This window comes from Sorex fumeus, unplaced genomic scaffold (genome assembly GCF_029834395.1).
Source record: "Sorex fumeus unplaced genomic scaffold, SorFum_2.1 ptg000122l, whole genome shotgun sequence".
Taxonomy (NCBI): domain Eukaryota; kingdom Metazoa; phylum Chordata; class Mammalia; order Eulipotyphla; family Soricidae; genus Sorex; species Sorex fumeus.
Window position 1 is genome coordinate 56343662 of NW_026606179.1, and position 14561 is coordinate 56358222.

Below are 14561 nucleotides of genomic sequence, written 5' to 3' on the forward strand. Positions count from 1 at the left end.
AAAACCAGGAAAGCTTCAAAATAATTCCTCTGTCCTCAGATCCTTTCCTTTAATACCCAGTTAAAACAGCTTGAGCTTCTATTTTGGAGATGATAGGAGGGAAGGTCTCCCAAGATCATTTAGAGGTCATTAAAAGGATCATGTTCTGCCAACACAGCTTGGCCCTTAGTGATTTATTTAGTCAGCGACTCACATTGGGCCATTATTAGCTCCAAAGCAGAGTCCAGTTTAAGCTAAGTTGGTTGTTCTTTAGTTTTCATGACCAGTTGCAACTTCTGGTTATAACCCATTTTTCCCTAAATTTGCCAAATTAATGGAGGACCACACTGTAACATACAAGGGAAATAAAAAGATGTATTGGAAACTTAAGTGATTAAGTGATTGGAAACAATATAGAAGAAGGGCAAAGCAAAGCAAAAATTTAATCAGCTGCCAATTATCACAATTCTAAGAATACCCATGTATAGAATACTATTCATATTACATGTTATAAGAATTTTGCATGGTAAAAGAGTTCTATTATTTAGTGGAAGCTGTAACCACTGGAGAGAATCTTTTCTCATAAAAGACAGGGGAGGACCTGGCTCTCAGGTCATTGCAGGACAACTAAAGTGCTGGACAGTGGCTGTCTAGGAAAGAGAGCGTCTGTCCTGGAGAACACCAGTGGAGAATTGTGCCATACTCTCTAGGCATATTGTATGGTATTGCCCTTGGAGTAACATGAAGACTGACTTCCTCTTTCTTTTTTTCTTTTTTTGCTTTTTGGGTCACACCCGGCAATGCACAGGGGTTACTCCTGGCTCTGCACTCAGGAATTACCCCTAGTGGTGCTCAGGGGACCATATGGGATGCTGGGAATCAAACCCGGGTTGGCCGCACGCAAAGGCAAGCGCCCTACCTGCTGTGCTATTGCTCCAGCCCCAGACTTCCTCTTTCATCTGTCATGCTCTAAGCTCCATCCAACAATGCAGCACCCCAAGGCAGTCCTCTTCCAACTTTTCCCATGTTGTGGCAATGTAGCGCAATCTGTCTAGTTGCTGCGAGGGGACACCAGATCCCCCCTTTCTGCACATTATCAAGGTATGTCTGTGCATCCTTTAAACATTTCATAGATCTATCTCCTCTCTCCAAGAACCTTCATTCAAACTATATATTTGGGACTATATCGCCTAAAGTATTCATAGTAGTCCCCGATTGGTCTTTGAGACCAGGACTGCAATCTCCTATCTTCTGCTGTGCCATACTCCTATATCATGTAACACTCACTAACAGTTTGGCAGTTTTTCTTGCTCTAGGATGAAGGTCATAGCCACCATACATTTAATTGGTTTTTCCTGTTGTCTCAGATGAATTATAGATGTACAATGTGGGAAGCCTGATTAAAATCAACATCTGGTCCCAGCATCACATCAGACAGATACCATATTTTTTCACACCAACATTTTCTTATTTCAGTTTCTTTTGTTTTTCATTCCTCCCTGTCCCCATTACATAAATAGATTTTGAGTTTATAATTCCTTTGTAGTGAGTTCTTTTCTCCTCAGATTACTTAATTTGCCATCCTCATTTTGTGCATTACCTTCTGAGCAAAGCTCTCTCTGATCCCCATTGCTAGGTCAAATTTCCTTTTGAAAGCATTTGTGTGCCTTCTTTGTGACCCTGTGCCCTATAAGGTCCAGAGATGTGTCTTTCTGAGTTTCACTTTCAGGTCCATGACAGAGTAGAAGGTCAAATGCCTAACAGCCACCCAAAGAGTTAATTGAATAGATCTAGATGAACTAAATAATGACCAATAATTGGTTGGTTTCTGTATACATCAAAGGTGTAAAGGTCATTTTCTGATCTCCTATCCCATAAGATAGGAAGACTATTGCAAAGATAATTTTCTTTACCTCCAGAGCTTGGAGCCAGTTTAATGTTTTTAAGATCACAAGTCTTAACTTGATGTTAAATGCAACTTTCATTAGTACCAAAACAACAGTTTCACACACCACTGAACTTAACAATAAAGCTTCCTTAATGAGCATCTTGTGTGATACCCAATACCAAAGTCAGCCTGTCTTACAAACAAGCACACTAACAAAAGACAAATGGGTTGAGCTGACAACTTTGTTTTCCAGTTACAATTCTTATGTGGTCCAGTCCTTATAACTCTTGTTTGTTCTTAATAGAACACTTTCGTTTTCATTCTAGTAGAACAGATTTTATAAGTAAGTGCTACCATAGTTATTTACTCCTGTTTGTTTGGTGTTACTCTTGTTGGGTAGAATGAGGAGTCACTTCTTTGACGGTTACCAGTTGCAAAACTTGCTTCTACCAGAACTTACACTGATGTATGTGCTATGCGCTCATAGGGACAAGCATTTTTATGAGTATTGGGATTTATTTCAAAGAACAGGGTACAGTTTCAGCAAATAGATGAGACTTTGAAGGGGAAGTATGGGAATTCTCAAGGTAGCATTGACAGTAAATGATATGTTGGGTGGCTTCTGGTTTCTCACAGTTTCGTTTGGTTTGAAAATTGACTGGAAGCCACTGTGGAATAGTGAGAGCCCTTACTGGACTCTGGGCTTCCAGTTGCTCGGGCATGTTAGCTGTAAGGGGCTGGGACCCAGTGGTTGCTGGGTAGACTCAGAGCCAGCTTGCTCCCTGCAAGCGATTTTGGCGTGTTGGATGATTCAGGGGGATTTCTTATACCCTGCTTGATTAAGCTGGTAGAAACATATACAGTCCTCCAGTTATTTTTTTAATGCAGCTTGCTGACTATTGTTTTTCTTGTTAAATGGACATTTACTACCTATTTAGAACAATAAAATACCTCAAAGCAAACATTAAGCAAAATGCAGCTTATCTATCACACGCCCAACTCCTCTTGATGGTAATAACCATGAATACAGTGCCCATTACATGGTAAATTCTACATTTTTACAAGTTGCTTTATAGATTCATTTTGTGATCACTAATAAACCTATTTAGAAAGTATCTAATTAAGAAAACCTTAATGAAAGCCAATTACTCAATGCCTTGAATTTGCTAAATTTTATTTTTGAGGTGCTGAAATGTGTTTTTAATGAGTCATATTATATACATTAGTGCTAAAAATGTCGCCCTTGTTCAATACCAATTTACTCACAATAACACTTATAGGCAATTAACATTTCATTTTGCATGCTGTATTTATCAGTAATTTTCTTTTACTTATTGTAACGCTTAGAGAGTGTAACTACATTTGTAGTAAATGCATTTTATTAGCAATCAAATTCGACTTTGACTCATCCACAAACCTGGCAGATTACATGGGAGATATTCCTGTCTACACCCCAGCAGTAATTTTTAGTATAGAACTCAAGGAAGGAAATTAAAGGAAATTAAATGTTTCAATAGTGTTTCAGCTTTAATTTGCAGATAGCACAAGAACTAATGTATTCATATGAAAAAATGATTCTCTTGTGTTTTTTAAAAAGTCTTTATTTGCAATAATTTCAGAATTATGGAAAAGTTATGAAAACAGATGCAGAAAATCTATATTTACTCTTCATTCAGCTTCCCTACTGTTGATTTACACAATCACTCATCAGTTATGAGAACCAGAGAGTAAACATTGGGTACCAACCTACAGATCTAGTGCTGATCCCACTCATTTCTCCTGCTAAGACCCTTCTTGCCTATATTCCAGGATCCCTGATTGCACTTTGCTACTGTCCATTTTAATCTGCAACAATCCCTTAGTCTGTCCTTGCCTTTCTTGACCTTGTCATTTCTAACATTGTCATGAATAATTGATCAGACTGTAGCATGTCACTCATTTTTTTGGTGTGTTATGCAGCCTCATTAAGGAGGGTCAAGCTTTTGGGCTTAAAAACACCACCGCAGTCATATCCCTCTTGGTTAGAGGATGCTGAAGTCAGTGTTCTATTAGTTTTTGTCTGGACCTGAAAGTCTGCATTAGTACAGTGTCTATCCGGTTGCTTCCTTGTAAAATTACTTTTCGTTTAGGGCAATATTCTGTTTCTCCTCTAATCTCCCTTCCCTGACTTCTGCATCAAGTAGAGGATCATTCTTCCCTTGATTATGGCGGTGCTGATATCTAGTCTTTCCTGTTTATATTTACAATTTTCACAAAGAAGAGCTTCCCTTCTGTACCATTTATTTATTTATTTATTTATTTATTTATTTATTATTACGTTCATATGGACCTATGCATTTTTTTTTGGCTCTGGTGAGTTATAATACAACCCCAAGCTATTTGCTCTGTTTTTCAGATGCCTCCTCTTGACAGTCTCCAGATAGAGTCCAGAGCATCCTATAATCCAATCAGCTGGGGTTTTATTAATGAAATGAATGTAACCATATTGATATTTAACTCATCACAGATTTTTAATCTCTGTGCATTTCTAGGGGAAAAAAACCACAATAAAGAATAAATCAACAACCACATTTTCCCATGTGAAACATCTTTATTTCTGTATCCACAACTGGTTTCCCTAACCCTTCTATTTTATTTATTGTTTTGGGACCACACCAGGGATTACTTCTGACTCTCCTTTCAGGACTCACTCCTGGCAGGATTGGGGGATGCCAGGGATCGAACCCAAGTCAGTCGTGAGAAAAAGCAAGCACCTTACCTGCACCTTACCTCCCAGACTCCAATACCCCCTCCATTTATAAAGGAAGCCTTTGCCTTGGCTGTTTTCAATAATTCATACTACTATTGTTGAAGATCCTCCAAGCCCGATGCTATTTACAATGGTAATGACAAAGGTTAACCCAAAACAACTATTGTGGTTCAAAATATTTGGAAGCTTTAGGAGCTTCCCTGTTAAGAACTGAAACTAACCCTTTCCTTGAAGAACAAGGAGGAGAGACCAAGAGAGTCCCTCTGAGATTGGAAGCTGGTGGTTATAGTTAGCAGCCAGAGAGCTTCATGCTTGATTTAAGTATCAGAGGTCTTAATTGATTTCAGACACAAAAACAATCCACTTGGCTCTTGGTCAAAGTTGATTCTGCGAAGCAGCTCCTAGAATGTGTGTGTTTTTCAAGGGCAGGGGAGAAGGGCCTGGACACCCCCCTTCCATTTAGAGCCTCAGATTCCACCTCTCAGGTCAGCTGCCTGTCACAGTGTCTGTGACCTCCAACAATCCAGCTCATCTAAACTGAGTTTGAGGTGCCCTCTTTTGAGATGAGAGTACAGAAACAGAGTGGGGAGGGTGAATCATCAAGGGTTGGGCTGTGTCTTGGTTTCTAGATCTATTGTGTCTGCTCCCTGGCACTCATGGTCTTAGGGTTCTCTCCCACCCTCAGGCATTGGCCAGAAGAAACAAAAGGGACCATTCTGGCTGCCTGGGCTGCTTCTAGAAGGCACTTGAAGGTGGGCACAGCCCTACTTAGGACCTTGACATCTGTGTTGGTGTTGGCATCACGCTTGATCAGACCCAGCCAGATTTCTGTGGATGCTTATAGTTGTCTATTGGTGGTGTCTAATTGACACAAAGATATGTCATGATTGAGACCTAGCACTCTGACGTTTCAGGACACTTTTCATGGCTTTTTAAGGCCGAAGGTTTTCCCCTTCTCTCCATTCAATCAGGTCCCTGAGCAAGTTGGGGTCCTTTCTCACGGCTGTCAAGCCATAGTCCTGTCATCTTTCCCTGAAGCAGACACCTTTACTATCCCAGGGTCAGGAGGTTCCCAAGCCCATAAGTCCATATCGTTACAAGTTCAAATATTTCCCTCTCAATGCTACAAATCACATGTATATGAAACACCAAATGTGCATTCAAGATAAAATTTATCTAGGTCTTTATTTTTATTCATATCTAAATGATGAAACATATACAGTGTTTTTATAACAGAATACATGTATATCATGCATGGGTGTGTGAGGGCGGGAGTGTGTGTTTACTTTTATAGCCCCTTGTCTGAATTATAAGACATTCTTTCATACCTACTTTGCTGGGAATTCATAAAAGCAGTGAGATTATTTTCTCAGTAATAGTTGAAGACAACAATGTAAATACCTCTGTAGACTGATCTTGGCCAGTTCAATAGTCAAAACGCCTTTCTCTTCCAAATTAGCTTTATCTGCTTAATAACATATGCTCCAGTGCCTTCTCATCACAGCCTCCTGGAAGATAGCTCTTCTTCGAGTTTCCTCTACCAATGAATTCAGATGTTCTCCAGCCTCCTCAGAGAACCGGTCTTAGTTTGCCACATGTAAGTGCTGTGTGATTAATATGGACTATTTATTAGGTATTCCCTTCAGACTCATTAGGAATGTATGCATAATGATCACTTCTTAGCATTTTATGTAAGTAGAACATTCATTGAGTTGCTGCTGTAGATAAACATAAATTCTTTGCAACTCCTCCGAACGCAGTTCCCAAAACACTATCCAAGACAGAATAGGGTGGATAAGGTGGAGGCCTATTGCTAGGGGTGTCTGTGATCCTCATTCTGAATACATGGCTGTACTCGGAATGAGCGTTTTCGATAGTAAAGACAGAGTTCTCAAAATCAGTGACAATAAGTGATTTCACTCCTGTTGGCCCAGAACCCAAGGCAGGTGATTGGATGAAGTGGGAGCACAGGAATTTCCGCATTGGCGGTTGAGAGCCCTTGGTTGGATTCACAGAGTGGGTAGTGGGGAGCAGAGATGGCGTGCTCAGAGGCTGGGCAGACCGAGGAGGAGCAGACCCCTGGGACTAGAGCTTCCTGGTGGTGGGGGAGCTGAGTCAGTGTGGGGGAACACAGTGCTGTCTGCGTCCTCCTGTTCAGTAAGCTGAAACCACCCACCTCTGGGTTTGACCTCATCTGAGTCAGCGCCGCATTTATTGACGTGTAAGTCCTCTCCTTATTGATTTCAGAAAGGGATAAACTTTCAGAGTGTGCTTTCTAAATGATCATCCACCCTGCAACAGTAACTCATCACCTGAAAAAACAAAGTTGAGACACATTCATCAGACTAAGGTGGGGGCAGGGGGTCGCGTCTCAATGACAACTTTTAACTCAGCTTTCCTAAATAGACTAGACTGTGCTTATTCTTCCCTGATGTGTGATTTGGAAAGAAACCATGGGTTTGGGGTGTTTTGTCTGTGTTTAAATGCTTTTGTTTTATTTTGTCCATTTTTTTCACACTCTGATTTCAAGTTTGAATAAAAGATGTAGCATCTAGGTTTCACTTCAAGGGAAATGTGGCTCCTTTGAAGTTTGGGAGTGAAGTCTAGTGTGCTGAGTAGGCTGATATTCAATCCAGTTGAGTATCTTCTGAGCTGTGAAATGTATTGGGATTCTAGTCGTCTCTGAGAATTAAATCCATGCAGCAATAATGTGCCTGTAAACAAAGATTGCCTCCTGGGGAGATGGCCTTGCTCTTAAAGTGATGAAGTAACAAGAGTATTTAGTAGTTGTTGTTGTTGTAATTAAGAAGTTAGAGGACAGTTTCCAATTGTATTTTCCAAAATTATTTGGAAAATTGGAGTTCCCAGTAATAAAAATGAGAATTTACAGGGCTTCAGACTTTGCGTTCATGGATAAGTCTATCTACATGTGAAACTGCCAATATAAAATACCTACCCACTCCCTCCTCCCACCCCCCACAAATTTAGCACGTGAAATATCATTTCAGATAATGCATTGAGATGTAACATAATTACACATTGATACTATGATCATTTATTTCACAACATGGGCTGTCTGTTTCAAAAGGAGGGTTATTACATAATCTCTCATAATGCGATAATTGATCAGAGTGGTCTGGTCACATGCAGTTGCTTTTGCTTAAATTACTGCTATTTTTATTCACTTGCAGTGCTAAAACCCAAGCATCTTGAAGGCAAAAGATAGATCTTAGAGTTGTTTGTTTTAAATTGCTATAAGTCTGGCATAATACAAGACTCCTATAAGAATGTTCAAAAATGTGAAGATGTCAGTGGGAATAATTCGCATCAAAGTTGTGAAGTTGCAGGTGAGTGTGAGCTGACCAGGAGGAAAAGTAGAAATACAATGGGTGGGAAATAATCTATCCATTTATTTGTGTGCTTTGCCCACCATGAATTTTTCTCCCAGAATTCACTCTTTGTAACATTATGACAAAGTGAACACACAAAAATTAAATATATGAAATACAAACATTTAGGTATCTAGAGAAATCTGAAGGGCAAATTAGAGTGTCAGTTTTAACCTGCTCAGAAATCACCTGGGAGCTTGTTAGAGCGTTTCTGACTCAGATGGTCGGGATTCACCCCACGAGCTGGCATTTCTAACTAGCTTCGAGAGATGCTGTGTTGCCGGCCCATGAACCACACACTTTGAAGAGAGATTTCAAACTGGGCACATGCCCACAAGTGGCTTTATTTTGAGCAATCAGCTGAGGACTGGATGCAAGGAAATATCAGAGAATTGTGTCAATACTCTCTGTGTTGAAACAAGTCCTGTATGAAAGTCTGTGTGCATCTCCCATGAGACTTTACGGGAGGGAGAGCAAGTGTTGATTAACATCCTGGCTTTGTAAGAGTCGGTCCTGAAGTCCAGCTGGTGCTGCTCACTTGTGTTCATCAGGTAGAATGGAGGAAAGAAAATAAAGTTGCAAAGAAACGGCAACATCTGTTAAGGATTTGTAGTCCTTGGGGTTATTAGAACTCAGAAATTCCTGGGTGGAGTGAGCTGTGGGGTGGAGTAGTCACCCTAAATTTTATATAATCCCCAATTTTTTTCTGCTTCAGACACAGAACTCAATGAGCTTCTCAGAGATCTGCATGTGGTGGTTTAAGCAGGTGCAAAGGTTTTGACATTAGATGACCCTGAACACTCATTTGGGGGAGAACTATGTTTACATAATTTCCGCCCAAACTAAACACAAATCTCAATTACAGAGCTCTGACATCCTTTCATGAACTTACAAGTACTTTACAATCATTACTGGACATCGTCACAAACATTCACTCTTTTTGTGGAAAATAATATTAAAAATTCATTTAAACTGGAGTAAACCAAATAAAACAGTATCAACATGAAATCACTTTTGTCCCTCCAGTGTAAAACTGGGACCCAAGTTTCTGTCATCTGTATATTTCCCGCCTGGATGTGAGCAATCTGATTAGTTCTTGGATGAAGATTTCCTGTGCCTTATCAAGAGTTGGTCACATATAACATCTTAGGATAGCTATATATTTAGACATACCCAGAGCCTGGCAAGCTACCCATGATGTATTCGATATGCCGAACACAGTAACAACAAAGTCTCCAATGGAGACGTTACTGGGCCCACTCGAGCAAAAATAATTAGAGTTTACAAGTAGACAGGTACTTAAGAAATATTAAGCGGTATTAGTGATGGCTGATGTTTGAAGATAAAGCTGATGCTGAATATAAAACAAAACACTCCAAATCTGGTAATGTTATGCTTTTATGCTACGACCCTTAGGCTGGTTGATTCTACCAGGACCAAATGTCCCATCTTGGGACTTTGAACAATTTTCTTCAACCCCTTGGCTGCAGGAAAATGCTTCCTGTGTTTTCCCCATGTGTGACCATCACCAAGGCCCTTGATGCTCCTCACTTCAGAGTTCCCCCTGACTTCCTTGGCCTGTAGAATATCCTTGCACCCCACCCCACTTTCTCCACATTTTACATTCTTGCTGGGGATGGGGCAGGTGCTCCTGACTTCTGCGGTATTTATTGTCTCTCATGGATCTGTTTGGCCAGTGCCACCTAATCCGAAGTATTGAATCCTTTCATCTTTTGTGACATCAGTTCTGAAACCCCTGAGCACCCTAGGCTGCTTTCCAACCCAACTCGAATCCCTGGGGCAGGACACGTGTACCTAAAACTCCTTGAGAAATTCCATCTTGCAGCCCAGTGTGAGCCCAAGCTGTGTGCTGCCAGGGGCTCCTGCCCATTACATCAGCATTGGCATCCAGTTTCCCTCCCCGTCTTTGGAAAAAGGCCTCATGCTGCAGAGAAGCTGACAGCACTGGCCAGAGTACTTGCTGGCCGCCGGTTCCTCTGCAGTGGCTCTTACCCTGTCTGACAAACCTGTGGCATGGCCAATGACTCTGTCCCCTTGTATTCTTCCAATCCACTAACCCATCCCAGGGAGAATCTTCAAGTTTTCCATGGGAATAATTGTTTCGGGAACCCCTGAAAAGTTCTGCTCCTAAACTATAAATCTGATGTCATTCATCTTCCGTTTCCCTTTTAAACATTTATCATCTGCCAAAAACAATCTACCAAACTTGCATCTATATTTGCAAGATACAGGAGGAGCACCAGGGGCCAGAAGAACCCTAATTCCCTGTCCATGAGAATGAATTAAAATAGGACAATTTGGGGAAGCTTCTATGTAAAAGGTGTTTTCCATTTATATGTGTAAGAGAAAAAAATACAGAGAATTCAGTATTACATATGTACCTTTGTTCAAATCATTTATCTGGAACTTTCACCTACCACCTCCTATACTTGAACCCATTTGCAATGCAGGTACTGCATGATAATGGGATCATCTAGCTTACATATTGGACTCTTTTAATCTTTTATGTCTGGCTTGCTTTTATATGACTGAATGTTTGTACCCAGTGGGAAATCTCTGCATCTCATGGGTAATTCAGTGAACACTGGTTAGAGATTTTATCCAGCTGTTTGAAATAATTTAGTGGATATCATGGGTTAGACACTTGCTAGAACATTCGTAAGTTACAGAAACTTTGCATCTTTGGCTGTGCATCATCTATTAAGGATCTGGCAGTAACACAGGATCAATACTTAAGAAAAGTGTTAGGCCGCCAGCCAAGAACACAAAAGGTAAAATGAAACTGTGATTCCACCTGTGGCTTTCCTTTCAGCTGGCCCCTGAAGGATGGATGGGATTTTGACAGAAGAAAGTGATGGGAAGGAAAAGAAGGAAGCTTGGCTGAATGGAGGTGCTGGGTGTAGGGCTGGGGGAGTTGAGTTAGTTCCCCTTTCATTATGCACAGATGTGGAGAAATTGGAGAAATGAAAAGGGAGATTAAAATGGTACAATTTCAGTCATTTCCTCAGCAGTCATCTCTCTAAAGGTTGGTTGTGTAGCTGCTGGCAGGTGGCCAACTTGCTAAGTCCTCTTGAATTGATAGAGAAGCCAGATAAATATCCACTCTTGGCAACACTTTCCTGACAGATGGTCTGCATTCATGATGTAATCCAAGACAACAATGGTAAAGCTAAAAACTCTCTAGCCTAGCATCTTCGACTTACTGCATGCAATATGTAACTAGGATTTCAATGTGCTAGTAGTTACTGTGGTGGAAACAAGGGCGATAAAACCACCTCTAATAAGCAAGAAATTGCACCCACATCTAAGAGGGGAAATGCAGATGATTGAGGTTCATAAAAAAAAAGCTACCTTTCCAGCTTCCCATGCAAAAACACACACACAAAAAAAACATAAGAGCCTAAGCACCTTTCCCCCTCATGATGAATGTCAGCAATATGCTATGGCCCAACTGAAATGGGAAATAAATGGGCATCAAAGAGATTTCACTCTATAACTTTGAAATCTTTGATCAGCAAGTTGGGTTGTAGGGGCAAGAAGACACTTGGGCAATGTGTGTCCTTGATGGCTGTAATGATTTGCATCGCCCCCGTTTCTGACACTCTCAGCCCATGTTCAAGCATCACATGATCTAGGCAAGGCAGTGTGCTCTGGAGGAAGTAGAAACAGAAGAAGGCAGTGGATCATCTCTTACATCGGGCATGTGAGCATGTCACTGTAGTTGTCATTTCTTGAAAAGAAACCTATCCTTACGCTCATTTAACTTTTGTATTAAGTTTTATGATCTACCAATCCATTTCTATTTCTCCAAGAGTGACTTGACAACTTGAAACAAAGAGGTAAGTGAGCTGAGAGATAGTACAGTGGTAAAGTTGCTTGCCGTGCATTTGGCTGACCCAGGTTCCCTGTACCACACATAGTCCCTGAACCCCTGCCAGGAGTAAGCCCTGAGCACAGCCACGTGTGGTCCCAAAAGCAAAAAGCAACCATAAAAATCAAAGAGATAAACTAAAAAGGAGAGCACCACCCAGAATTTAGCTCTTTGAACTGAGGATTGCAACTCTCACCTGGAGTTGTGTGACTGCACGTGGGGGTCATGAAAAAAAAATTGGCAAAAGTAAATGGTTTTCGAATGCACAATACCCCAAAGCTCATTCAAATTCAACTGTGTGATGAACCCATAGTGTTTGACAGCACTCACCTGCATTGTGTTTCTCCAATGGGAAGGGTCTCAAGTGTGGGAAGCTCTAATGGTATAGAACTAGATTGTGATGTTAATAACAAAACAAACAAACAACTGTCCTCCTGGTTGTTCATCGATTTGCTTGAGCGGGCCCAGTAACGTCTCCATTTTGAGACTTGTTGTTACTGTGTTTGGCATATCGAATATGTCACAGGTAGCTTGCCAGGCTCTGCCGTGCGGGTGAGATACTCTCGGTAGCTTGCCAGGCTCTTCGAGAGGGGCGGAGGAATAAAACCCGGCTCTGCCTGGCCGGCTGCGCGAAAGGCAAATGCCCTACCACTGTGCTATTGCTCATGTTAATAAATCCTTTGTGAAAATTAAGATTTGAACAAAGGCTTCTTAAATTTGGCAGAGTATATTTAACATCAATTGGCAGGTGTTGACTAGCATCTAAAAAAAGGTATTGATACGTGTGGGTCTTCATCAGAAATAGACTAAGGAAAAAGAACTCACAATGCTTCTAAGTCCAGTTGAGGCAAGTTGCTACCTAATGCCACAGTTACGAGTATTAACAGAAGTGTGTTTGTAACTTAGAGCCCCTGAAGACTAACAGTCTTGTGGTTCCTGCTGGAGAGGAGACTGTGGAACCCAAGACTTTTATTTCAGTTTAACCTGGGAAGTTAATGATACTGGTTTTCTCATAAGTCTAATTATTTGTTTCAAAAAAGATTGCTTCAGATAGATATTTTGTTCTACTGCCTATTAGGAGTTACGAGATCTATTTCTGTGTTCTTCTTCAGTAGCTTTATACCTCAGAAGAAAATTCTCCTCAGTTCTAAATTTGGGTTAATTCACATGAAATGGATTAGGAAAGGAATAAACTAATACAAAGGAGATGAGGGGTGTCCCAAACCCTGTTTGATTATTATTAGTAGTATTTTGCTTTTTGGGTCACACCCTTTGATGCACAGGGGTTACTCCTGGCTCTCCATTCAGGAATAACTCCCGGCAGTGTTCAGGGGACCACATGGGATGCTGGGAATAAAACCCAGGTTGGCCACAAGGCAAATGCCCTACCTGCTGTGCTATCACTCCAGCCCCAAACCCTGTTTGATGATTGCCCAATCCTTGCGACTGAGAATGGCGCAAGATCAATTAGGGGAGGAACTCTTCTTTCAACATCAGAAAAAATAAATGTATTGATGATGTAAGCCCAGCTAGACTTTTTTAGGAAATGGAGATAGAAGAAAGAATGCCCTGTACCCAAAGCTCCCCTCCAAGCTCTGCCACCAAGCAATAATGAACAAGTAGTTGTCTTAGTTATGTCAAAACTGGATTTATTACTCACTGCAACAAGACCAGACACAATATGAGGACACTTGAGTTTCTTAGTCCCTTTGAGTTAGAAAGGGCTTTCCCGTTTGGAGTTCATGGTGGATCATTGGGGTTTGGCCTCAGAATAGTTTCAATTTGGTAAAAGAGGTTATTCTATGATGGTGAGTCCAAATGCATCTCCTGTGGAACTAAAGAAGAGCATTAGGGCAGTGCTAAGAAGGAAGTGAAGCAACGATTCCTGCAGCTCACAAGAGGGAATTTGGGATTTGGGGTTCTGGAGGCGGCAACATCTGGGCCCATCTGTGCATATCAGACCAGCCCCTAGGAGTGAGGGGCTGTGTTTCTTGCTCTCACTAATGATCTAAACCACAAAATGAAAAGCAGGCTGGGGATGAGACTAGTGACAGTGTTGTTTAAGAGTGAGCAGGAGAGAGTAGACTATAGATTGAACATGACTGCCACTCAATGCCTCATGTACAAACCACAGCACCCAAAAGGAAAGAGAGAACAAAAGGGAATGCCCTGCCACAGAGACAGAGTAGGATGGCGGGGGGGGGGGGGGGTGTGCTGGGAGGGATACTGGGATCAGTGGTGGTGGAGAATAGGCACTGGTGGAGGGATGGGTATTTGATCTTTGTATAATTGAAACCCAAGCACAAAAATTTGTCAGTCTAAAACTGTACCTCATGGCGTTTCACTAATAAAAATTTTTTTAAAAAAAGAGTGAGCAGGGAGGGAAGGCTTCCCTGAGGGGAGACATCTTAACTAAAATTCCAGTAAAATGAGATAGTAGGTAGCTACTTTGCGGGGAAGATAGTCACAGACCTCAGAACAGCACTTGCAAAAGCCCCGAGATGGAAAACTGAAGGAATTAGCCAGCAAAGTTATTGGAGCAGTGATCTCTGCTGTTGGAGGCATTGGAACAGCAGCTGTGGTGGACCAGCTGGAGCTGTAGCATCGCCCAGGTAGTTATGAAACACAGGAGTAGGCGCTGTCCATTGAGCATCCTATATGGAC